General features: G+C 38.6%; 1 long non-coding RNA gene across 2 annotated transcripts; it reads right to left on the bottom strand.

Moving 5' to 3' along the window:
* Window positions 1–4,459: 4,459 nt before the first annotated feature.
* Window positions 4,460–12,405, bottom strand: LOC113949867. 2 transcript variants are annotated; one of them, XR_003528593.1, is made up of 4 exons: window positions 12,280–12,405; window positions 10,768–10,809; window positions 9,952–10,018; window positions 4,460–6,811 (listed from the first exon to the last, which is right to left on the bottom strand). It is a non-coding gene; the product is annotated as an uncharacterized LOC113949867 (long non-coding RNA). The 2 variants fall into 2 exon arrangements; XR_003528591.1 differs by lacking the exon at window positions 12,280–12,405 and having other exon boundaries at window positions 10,768–10,908.
* Window positions 12,406–12,523: the final 118 nt, after the last annotated feature.

Here is a 12,523-nt window from a genome sequence, read left to right as displayed (position 1 = left end):
AGGAGTCCAGATACACACTCATTCTTCTAAATATAATCCAAGAAAAGGCTCTATTCCTGGAAGTTTATATATTAAGTAAATTAATTCTATGTTAGAATAGCACATAGAATCATTCTATATGAAGAATAATTATTTTCTGCCAATTATTGTCTTACCTTATGGTAAGAAATTTTTTTTTTTAGGTTGCTTGACATAATTCTAAAATGAACATTTGTAAGGTTGTACATAGCTACAGCTTTTGCACTGAGGCTGAAATCACCCACGCTCTGACATCTGTGCTAAAGCTGAGTCCCAGTTCCACATGGATTAGTTTTGTGACCTCAGGTATAGTTTAGGAAGCAGGTTGTGACTCAAAAGAAATCGAAATACCTTATTGTCACTTTTTCTACTGTGCATTCTTAATACTCAGCATTCAGGTTTTACAATTTAGTTCTTTACCAGTTTAATCGTATAGTGCATTTATGAACAAGTTCCTGAGTTGTGTTTATGTACCAGTCTTCAAAGGTCATCTCTTTTGGCTTATCTTATAGAAGAGAAAGGCAAAAGTCAGCAGTCATCTTTTTTAACATCTGGAAAAGTATCTTTTTTCATACAATTATAACTGTTTGACAGGAATTTGCTCAAAGTTAATGAATATCTTTGGATAGAGATTAAAAATGGAAAATTACATCTTCAGAGATGTACTTTTCTTTAAATTACTAGTATGTGAAAACTGTTTTGGAACTTTAATTGCTGCTACAGGCTTACTACAAAATAAACTTTGCAATAAACCCTGGCTGATCCTTATCTATAACCAAAAAATCTCCACACTCACAATAGCATAATGTAGGGTGAAATCACATTTGTATTTGGATTTTTTTGCAACTGAGTTCAAGAAGGCAGGATTTTCTCTTTCAAACAGCCCCAAAATTCTCCTCCACTCTGTATGTGGGAATTATCTGGATCCTGCAGTAATTGCTGGTTGGGTCAATTGCTTGATTTTCTACAGTGAGGAGAATTACATACTTTCTGGTTTTGGCCTGACACAGAAGCATTCAGGAATGATTTCTTGGGGTAAACTGGACAGTTCAAACCCAGAGTTTCATTGACCTCCTGAGTTAGAAGCCAACTTCTCTGCTCAGTGCCAGCTCTGAATCATACCAATTATGCCCGCTTCCAAAAACTGCATCTGAACCTGCTGTTCTTTTGACCCTTGTGATTTTGGCAATTTGTATCTCTTTGTTCAACCTCTTTTAGCATGCTGCAGGTGCGAGAAACCTTAGTCTCAATCCCAGGAGAGAAGGCTTCATCAAAAATTCCCAGAGAGGCAACCACTGCAAGGTTGATAGGGAAAATCCCTTCTCATGATAGAATCACAGAATGGTTGAGAAGGGACCTCTGAAGGTCATCTAGTCCAATCCCTCTTCCATGATTCCTTTCTCCTCTAGTGAGTAGTCACTTGGAAAATACCTGGGGAATGCACACTACTACAAGTCTCTTAGCAAGGACCAAAAGTCATATTCCAGCACTGTAAGAAAATATTCAGCAAAAGAGGTACATGCAATGACCAGTGAGGAAGGAGGCACCTTGCTCAGATTGGTCTGTGATTTTAATAGCAGCAGTGGGAAGACATAGGATTGGAATCCACCACATCTGGCTTCAGATGCGTGCCCAGCTTATCAAGGTGGGGTGTCTTTCATGTTCAGCTGGGAGGCAGCATCTACAGGCAGTGATTGATGAGCCTGGACAGCAACAAGTAGACTCTTTTGAAGTGCCTGCTGTATTCTAGGAGCTCTAAATAGATCCCAAGGTGCCATTGCTAAAGGACAGATGAGGCACCCTAAAAATAAAATTATGACTACCTTTAATGAGGAGTTGAAGGGGGTTTAATAGATTTTGGTCTTTCTGTGATCAGCATCTGGATACATTTTATGTGATGCTAGGGCTGAACTTGTGAGCAGTTGTTAAAAGCATGCTGATACTTTTTACTGTAGTTCTGGACCCAAATACTTGCATGAGCTCTAAAAAAGCAATTTCCAGAATCAGAATAGCTGTATCATCACCTATATCATAAGCCCTGTGCCCATGTTCATCTAAGAAGCCCAGCTATTTTGCATAAAGAATGCATCTGTTCACATGTGCATTGTACTGAGTCTTGGAATCCTGCTGCTAGGACTGGACTACATGTAGGATCAAAAAATTGTTAGCCCTTCACTACTGGAGTTCATACAGCTTCAAGTTTTAAGGTATTTGACTTCTGCAATAGAAAACACAAGTCAGACAGATTCCTCTTTCCTCTCCAAGGTTTTTCTGATTACTAACTACTTTGGTTTATTTCAAATACCATGGGATGGTTAATGCTACCATTATAGGATTGGCACCAAGATGCTGGTCTAGCTAAGATGAGAACCAAATTACTTATGTGACAATTTTATTTCCCCACAAGACAAGCAGAGATTAATTGCACAGGACAGATATGCAGCCTCTGCTCCTCTCCTCAGAACTGGCATTTCCCAAGGCACCTGCAAATGGAAAAGGGGATTTACTTATTTCTGTGTATCAAGAAATGATAGATTTGTCAATTCTGTTAGAAATTTTGCTAATTCCATTTTTTGGCAGTATATCCCTTTCTCAGAAGATATATATGGAATCTCACACAGGAGTAGTTAAAAAAAAATACTGGTAGTTAATGACTATGAATATAACTGCTCCACCTTTTTTTTCCGTGATGCAATGTTCCAAGAAAGCCTGTTGCATAAGAAGGTAATCAGAGGCAGGTTAAAATACAAGGAAATGGATACAATCTTCTCAATAAAGTAATGCTATCCTGACATGGCTTCTATGACTAGATTTGTTTGTTGTAGGCATCAGAACACACTTTACTATTCCTCTGCACTTTTCTTCTATGCTTATAAAAATGGTTTTCTAGAGGGTTTGGGGTTTTTTGTTTGTTTGTTTGCTTGCTGGTTTCTTCCCTGTGCAGCCTTTTTTCTTATTAAAAGGTATGTTCACGTTTTGATACCCATATGTAATTGTGGGATCAAATCCTGCTGCTTTTTTTATCACTTTCAAATGCTTGTAATTAAGTTGGGAACTCTAACATTTATGTATCTATGCATAGCTGAAATGATTTAAAAATACAGGAGCAGATTCTAGTTGCAATATCTGCATTCATGAAGAAAGCGAAAAATAGTTTCAAATATAGGACTATATGTCAGAGCTAATTACATGGAAAATACATAAAATATAAATAAAATTATACTCATATGTGCATGTATGTGTTAGTGTGTGTACATGTATTCATATAGATATTAAATATCTATATATAAAAGGAAAAGAGGCTGGCTGTTTGTTGTTGTGGAAGCAGTAGATTTGTCCTCTCCTAAACTATTATCATTCCAGTACAATCAAACCCAGAATATAGATAGATAAAGAGGGTATGAGAGCCAAAGTGATACTGGTGATCACCAAAGGATTGTGAACACTGAAAAGGTTAATCAGATTTTTCCAGTGGTATAAGTTACGTATATCTTCCATTTAAAATGTTTATCAAATGCTGATAAAGCTAACTGAATTCATTTCACTCAGACAAAGAAAATCTGACATCTTCCTCATTATGCCAATGCGTCCAGTTTGTTTTTAGAGCAGTGAGAAACCATTAGTTTATTAAAAGTTTCCACTCATCTGAAAGCTTTCCAATGAAAAGTCCACATTTTTCTTCCCCTGAAAGCTCCTGTATCCTTCTTTCCAACTTAAAACGGCATATAAAATTCTTTGAGAAGTTTTACAATATCAGCAATTTGGGCTGTTACTTTTTTTTTTTTTTTTTAATTTGGTAACCTCTGATAATGAAAATATTGTGCATTTTTCTTTACTGTGTATTGGAATGTTAAATAAGGCATGGGGTTCAATAATATAATCTCTCAGATCATGAGAAACCTTTTTCTAGAAAAAAAAAGGGGTTTGATGCTTGACTACTGCTTGCTTTAACCACTGCAGCTTTGCTCTGTTAACCTCACATACTGATATTATTACACTTAGGAAGTGCTAAAATCCAGGCTGTAGGTTAGGGGGTATTTAATATGCAGCTGAATGCAGTACCCTTTATCTCTGTAGTGCAGAGGCAGAATTTAACAGCTGTAGTCCTTTTGACTCTAAATTTATGGTGTCTACAGGGGACTTCAAATCCAAGCCTTTCTTTTAACTCTCGCAGCCTCACTGACTATATTCTCCCAAACATACTTCATCTTTAAGGAGTAATGGGAAGGCTGGACTTTCCAACGATATGTCTTCTTGAACGAATGAATAATATTCTTTAATTTCTTACCCGATTGTTTTGTGCTAACTTTCCCATGGACAGGATTACGTGAAGAGGTGAGGAGGGTTTATTTTTACACATGAATCATAGGAACAATGAACTAGACTAATTTTTATTGGAAAACAAGCCATAAATAACATTCTGTGTAAAATTTAAAGCCAAACTTCCACCAAGTCAAGTGGAAAACCTGTGTTCACACCACCTACTGGTCATAAAGCCAGGCAGCTGAGATCATTGGTTAAAGATTCTGCACAGGTTTATTAACCTTCTCCAATGAAAATATGGTGACGTAAGAGATGAAAGCAATAGCTAATTAACTTCAGTGGATACGGTGGACTAAGAGAAATAAGAAATAAGGAAAACTGAGGAAAGATAAGCAAAATACAAACTCAAGACACTGAAAAAAAAGAAGAATTCATCAACTCTTGAAATGTGTCTTTCTGAAGTCTAAAAGAAAGTTACAGTGTATAGTGTATAAAAAAATAATACCTATTCTAGGTTAATTCTGCTTCCAGATAAATGCTGTTACTCTTCAACCCCTGCATACACAGTATTAGTGTAGAGACAGTTAATTCTTTGGCTGACCACTGTAGCAATTCACAAACTACCTTTCAGGGCAACTCAAATTACAAAATGTCTTCTTTGTATTGGGACTGCTTCTGCTTCAGCTGTCAGGAACACTTTCCTGGCTTCAGTGGAATATGTATAGCATCACTCAAGACAGAGTCAGCCTTCGGGGTTGTAGAGAATCTGAGGTGGATTTTTTCACCATTGCTAAAGGATAGTTCCCTATAGCGCAATGAAGACCAGCGCTGCTCAGCTCTGACTGAGCAAGAACAGGGTGCATTTACTCGTATTTTGTAGGTAGGTTCTTGGGATAAAGAGGAGAGACAAGAGTGTGTCAGAAACAACGGGCAGATGAGAAAGGGGCTGTGGGGTGAACAGCTCCCTGTTCACCCCACATATGTGCAGCAATTCCAGCTACTGTTATAAACTGATCAGCATCTCTTCTACAGGATGACATTCTGTAAGGTAGACATTTCTAGACTCTTGCTGAAGATCTTAGTCCTCTAAGAAAAGCCCTTATCAAGGGCCTAAATGGGGCCTTTTTTTGTTTGTACAAACCAGGTTATGTTGGTGAGAGGGAAAACAGACTTTAGGCTGTGCTTAACAGAGAATAAGATGATAGAGAGCATGGCTTGGACACATTTTTACTTGCTTCAGAACTACTTGAGAAACATTATAACATTTATTTTTAAGTGAAATTTTCTTCAGGGAAAAAAATTGACAACCCCTCTGCATTTTGAAAACAACACTTGTTCAACATGCTTGTGCTATTAATCTACTAGCAAAGAGCAAGTAGGAAGTGTATCTTAGCAGGATTGGGTCAGTCTTCACCTTGCCCTTTGCAAACAGAGGCTGAACCTCTATGCTTCAAAGGTTACTAGTGTTGTAAATATGGGCTACAGCGCTAAAGGAATCACTTCAGTCACCAACTCCAACAGTTGAACTCACAGGAAAGCATTAAAAAATATGCTTATCATATCTACCATACCCTATCAAGCTCTGTTTTCAAAGGAAAATTCTCATCGTTGTTGATGCCACTGTAAGGCTGAAACTGGAGGCATTCTTTTAGTCATTAACTTTTTTGTCCCCAAAGTTAAACATTTAAATTAGTATTTCTGTATTCATGGCAGTGACAGGTGCTAAGCTTGAGAACAGTGGCTACTTTTGACAGCCAGCATGGGGACACAGCCTCAGAAATCATTCAATGACTAAGTGTCCTGGTGCAGAGTGAGCTAAAGAAGGGATTTACAGTTTAAACATTAAACACGTTGCTTACCTATTAAACAATTAGATTGTTCTAATCCCTTAGAGAGGGAGATGAGTCTGTCATCTCCAATTCTAAATTTCCAGCAAATGTGCCCAACAATGTAATTTCCCAGATCATCTGAAACACAAATAATGAAAGGAAAAACAGCACAAACCACTCTGGGGATCTCTTCTCGATTTTGTCTGTCTTATGAACAGAAGAAGGGCACTTTACTTTCAAGTAATAGCAAAAATTAACTTCGTGGATTATTAGTCTTCCTGGGTTATAAGTATCCCTTTGGAGTTAGACACATCACTTAGTCCTCCTGCAGCAGCTGATGGTAGGACCATCAGTTTTTTTGTTCTTGGGGATGATGTTTAATTCTGATGCTCCGTAATGCTGCTAAAACCTCTCTGTTATTTGATAGGAGGCACAAAAGGCTTTCCTGGCTGAACCCGCTAGAGATGCTTACTCATGGTGAGCAAAGTGCCTGTGTACACACCTGTTGGCTGGGGAAGGCCTTAGGAGAAGTCTTTGGGAGAGTGTTCACATGGGTGCAATTACTCTAATATACAGATTAGCTCTGGCTTTGGGGAGGTGGTTGCCTATAATCCACAGAAGCAGCAATACATTACTCCCTCAGGGCTTCATGCTGGAATAACTTTGACTGGTGCTGTGTGGCAGAAGCTGCTGAGTGAGGCCTAAGATAAAACCAGAAAAGCAGAGTTCAGTACTCTGAATTCAGTACTTCATTCATTGGGCTGCTTTTGAAGATTAAAGAAATAGCTATGCTCCTTCCCTCATGTTCCACATCTATAGCCAGGCAACTGCTGCATCTGTCACTCCTCGAATCCTGGAATATTAGGCAGCTGCCAGTACCTGTGCCCTTTCTCAACTCTTTCCAGCTAAAAAAAACAGTTTGTGCAGATAAAACAGTTAACATTGCAAGGGCCTCAAAATGGCTTACCAAAGTTCAGCTAAATCGCTGCACAGCTAAATCGCTGCCATTAAAGTGCCCATATGAGGAAGCTATAATGCCTCTGGTGGATGTGGTTTATGGGGACAGTTGCTAAGCAGTCCTGGAAAAGGCTGTGGAAAAACACATCCTCAATGGACTATTGATTCCAGAAAATAAATCACTCTATAGCTGAGATATTCATTCACTAATTAATGGATTTAGAGACAGAGTTATACAGTCAAGGCCCGGTGACACAGCCCTCATAAAGAGAGTCTAATCTCTAATGGAAGAGAATTTGAGAAATGTTTATTAACATAATAAATGTAGGTGAGTGACCAGCTCCCCTATCAAATAAAAAACTCTCAGTTGAGCATATTTGTATTTTATGGTCCTTAAATCTCCAATGAGACTACTTCTAAAAAAGTAAAAAACCCCCTGTGTCACCTCTTAGGTGTCTGTTTTCACTTAACTCTTTGAACATCCTAGTTGCATGTACAACAGGCAGAGGTTTTCCTTGTGTTACTTTGATTCCCATACAGCTGCAGATTCAAGACAAACCACCTCTTTACCTGATGTACCCTGAAAACTTCTTCCCTTGTTCTAATGAAAATACTAGAATTTTTAACAAATTTATTTTAGTAACATCCTAATATATTTCAGCAAGGTAGTCTGTGTTTAAATCTCCTGTGCTATATTTTTTGGGAAAACTGGAGAAAGCCTTTGGCTGTTTTAGTTAAGTGAGTAGGAAGAATGGTGAAATTTATACTTTTCTTCTGAACAAGGAACACAGATTTTACAATACTGATATATGAACTGTGTCAGGGAAAATTTAAGAAGTATGCAAAAGTAAGCTTCTCTGCACAGTGTTAATTTGCATAAAAATAAAATATCAGGATAAAATATAACTTTTTTTTTAATCTGTTGAAAATATCTGCCAAACTAGAATAGCAATGAAAATGATAGGCAAATATTTATTAATATATTTACGAATTTCCCCCAACCATTTTCATTTTTTTGATCATATTTACTAGAGAACACCTACTATGTTGCTCATAGGAGATCTATTTGTTGAAATAGTCACACTAACATTTTCCAGAAATTCTTCCTTGATATCAAAGACAGGTCAGAAAATCAAGTATGAAAATATTATGTCATTATTTTTAGGGAATCCCTAAAAAAATGGAGCTAAATTTATGATAAAGTGATAATTCTCATTTGTTCAAATTACTTTTTTCTTTTCATTGTAGAAACAGATTTTTTTTATAATAGCAATAAAGATAGATCTTTCCTACTGTAAAGATAAAGCTGGATTAATAATCACAGACAACATACAACCCTGTAACTCAGCGTCATGCCTACAATGAGAAAGTCCCACTGCCTGCTACAGCAAAAGTAAAACTAAACTGTCATAATACCTGTATGAACCACCTGAGCTATTGCAAACCTGTGTGGTCTGACTGTCAATGCCTCTCCTTTGCAACCAGCACACTGTGGGTACCCTGAGCAGTCCCTTGCTCTGGCAGCAATTTCCAGTAGTAATCAATAAATGGATTAAAAGGTAAACAAACTGAATCATGTGAATTAGCATCTTGATGTATAAAATAGCACGCACTTTGTCACGTGAAATGCTGTTAGCACTGTGTCTGGTAAAACAGACAATGCCTGCGAGCAGAATTAAGGAGATGAAAGTACTGCGGCAGCAGATGGCACGGCACAGTGCGGGCAGGGAGGCAGCGGTGGGGGCATTGTGGGAAGGTCCTCTATGGATCAGTTGCCATCAGGCAAGTCCGGTGTACGTGCTTTCTGTTTGTGCTGTCATTGAAATGGTGCGGAGCGACCCGACAGAAAATTGTTCTGAAGTGGGAGCAGATGCATTGAATTGTCAGAGGCAGAGCCATGACGAGACACCGCGGCGCCAGGAACACACCTTCTATGTGTGTCTCCTCTATAGCTCTCCCTGGCTGAGGGGACCCCCTCCCTCCCCTCCTCGGGCAGCGTTGAAGCTCAGGAATATTTTTCTCCATATGGCGATGTCCCTGGTCATGGCTTCAGGTGGAACTACTTTTTATGCAGATACCTGCAGGGTTGGGCAGAGTTTGAGGGGCAGTGGAGGGCAGTGGAGGGGAGTGAAGCTGCTGCTGCTGTCTCATATGGCCTGGGTGAAGCAGAGATAATGGGAATATTGTACCCCATTCTCCTGTCTCAGGCAAATCTCTGAGATTTAAGACCTTCCACTGGTGACGAAACCCCTCAGCATCTGTGGGACCAGCTGCACAGGTCTGGTGGCAGTGAAAAGCAGCATGTGCTGCAAACACTGAGAGAATCTTTTTAAGACCTTCAGCACCTTATACTGTGCTGAGCTTCACTGCATCTATTTCAACTAGCTCTGAAGTCAAATAGGGTTTGCTTCCCTGCTGTATTGTGCTATCCTGTAAAGGCAATTCCTACTCAAATAGTGGGTATTCTCATCTATACAATCCATCCATAAAATATGTTATTTTGATGTAACAATAGACAGTATCAACTCTTATAATTAATCTCAACTGTCATTTTCTTCAGTCTCCCAGTGTTTTGGGGTCTGTGTCAATATATTATTTCCCTTTTTATTACTGGCATGTAAGTCACCAGCCTCAGGATTAGTGGCATCTTTCCATCATTTTGTTTTTCTTTGCATTTGCCAACTTCTTATTTTCATAATATATAAAGAGAGTTAGCCTAGTACCAAGACCCACAGCAGTGTCAGAGCTAGAAGGATTTCTGTGGCTGTTTATTTTTGGAGAGGAGGTGAGTCAGAGGCAAATAATGGCAAATGTGGGGATGATGCCCTGAGGAAGGGTCCATTTTCCCATGCCTGGAGAAACCTTGTGACTGTAAGGGCATTACCTGGGTGCTGAAGCAACTCTCTGTCTCTGCCAGTATGCAGCAGCCATGCTCTGTCATCCCTCACTGCCTATAATGAAAAGGGCAGTAATGAAGAACATTTTCTGTGAGAAGGAACCTTCCTCCACTTTTGTACGCCTAATCTTTTCTCCACCTAAAGTCTTCATTCCTCTCTTCTGGCAAAGGGAAATCCTCAGCCAATTTTTCACAATTTCCAAACACTGATCTGGTGGCTGCTGCACCTGCAGAGCTGTTGGACAATGGTCCAGTTAACTGCCCTATGGTGTATTTTGGCTGTGACTGTTGAATGGGTGTAAGAATTCCAGCATAGATCATAGAATCAACTGGGTTGGAAAAGACCTCTGAGATCATCAAGTCCAACCTTTCATCCAACACTGCTGTGGTTACTAGACCATGGCACCAAGTGCCACATCCAGTCTCATCTTAAAAACCTCCAGGGACAGTGAATCCAGCACTGGATTGTGAAGCAATATTAGAGAAAAGGGTCAATGGGACAGTATATAAATAACAATACTTCTAACAGCTTTGGCCAGCTTGCTCTTGCCAATGCTTTTGCATTGACATTATTGAAGATTATTCTCAGTCCAGTGAGATAATGCAGATAACTAGAAGGGATCTGTAACACTGTTCCTAGGAGAAAGTGTATTGACACTTTCATAACCGTATTTTTCTTCATCTGCAGGAAAGGTCATAAAATGTGACATACATGTACAATTACAGATCTTATGATTTTAGACTGAATTAAATTTATGATTTTTAATCTGATTTGCATATGAAATTTAATGCTATCTCTCTCACGTGAGGATTAGACTTCTCTTCTTATGGATGGTCTGACAGGAACTAGGAGATCCAGAAAAGAAAGAGCATTTTCTTTTTGTATTTCTTTTCTATATAAATGAAATGTCCTCAGAATTGGCAATATTTATCTGCTCCTCTTATTTCAGAGAAGATATGAAGATATTACATGCAGCTAGAGGGTTAGATGGTGTATACACTGCTTTGATATTAGAACATGTTTTCTTTGCTGAATTGTAGATAAAATAAAGAACAATTGTTATTAATGTTATGCCATTAAAAGCAATAGGCTTAGTGCCCTCTTTTCAGGTTCTAGGGGTTAAGTAACAACTACAGGTATTCAGCTAATTGATTCTGAGCTTTACACCTTACAGAAAAAGTAGCCACTGATAAATCAGGGGAAAAAAGGAGAACCCTTACTTCCTACTTTAGTTTTATTGGAATTCATGAAGGACATGCTTTGCTATAGAGGCATGCAGAACAGTATCCTCTAAAGATTTTATGAGTTTGAGCTTTGGAATACTGTCTTACTCATAAGTGATGAAGTCATGAGTAAATCATGGGTGAGATTCCACTCTTTCAGGAAATACAGAAAGCTTGTCCTCAGCAGTATCTAATGGAATCAGATCCCAATGCCTTCAGGAACAGGATTTTGCCAGTCATAATCTCAATATTTGAAACACACACACACACACAAAACTATTTGATCAGTCATATATTTATATATACGTACATGAGAATATATGTATGAGCAATCACATATGTTTATACAGTGTGCAATTTTAACTCTCTGAATTAACAGAATGAAAATCTATCAATTAACACTAACAGGATTGTACCTATCATATGCTCTATGGGTGGAAATATATATTTAATATACCTATCATCATCATTATGGCTAGGCTTTATGAACGAAGATTTGGGGAGGGCTCTACCCAAGTTTGTTACAAGCACGCTGGTGGCTAAAAAGACCAATACAAGATGGGCACGTCCAATTGCAAAACGCACAGCAGAAAGACTCCTATCTATATAATTGTATATATTAAATATATAATATACTATATAATTATAGATCATACAATAAATATGTATTCTACAACATGCATATACATATATATGAACCTACATACATATATGTATACAGAGTGTGTTCTTCTAACTCCCCACATTAACAGAATTTTGCTCCTTATTAGTGGGAACAGAATGGTGTCTAAAACATATTTGGTAGAAACACCTATTCTGTATTTGGAAATGGCGACATAGATATATACATACATACACATATACATATGTAAAAATTACTTTATTAAATATATATACATAAAAACATTCATATGTATGCATACACACATTTATATGTGTGCATATAGATGTACATGCATACATATAAAGTCTCTAATCTAAATTGCTTTTAGATACATGTGTGTAGAGACTATATTTATTTATAGGCATGTATATATCTATAGAGTATGTTAACACTTTAGTTTGTATACAAATATATATACGTATACGTACTTGTATTTATATGACTGCATACACATCTCTCTTAGAGTAATCTACAGTTAAAGGAAGACCTTCCAGCTCTGCTTACACCTGCGCACCCCCGTTTATCCCAGCAGGTACTGGGGGGCAGGAGCTGGTACCCGGGTGCCTGAGCCCCGCTCACGCCGCAGCACCTGGCGGCGGCTGGAACCCGGGGCCCAGAACCCGGGAGCGGCCCCCGCCCGGGCGCTCCCCGCGGCTGACAGCGGCCGGCCGG

Source organism: Corapipo altera, unplaced genomic scaffold (genome assembly GCF_003945725.1).
Source record: "Corapipo altera isolate COAL_440 unplaced genomic scaffold, ASM394572v1 0, whole genome shotgun sequence".
Classification (NCBI taxonomy): Eukaryota; Metazoa; Chordata; class Aves; order Passeriformes; family Pipridae; genus Corapipo; species Corapipo altera.
Note: the sequence above shows the minus strand (reverse complement) of the source record. Positions and strands in the feature narration are given on the sequence as shown.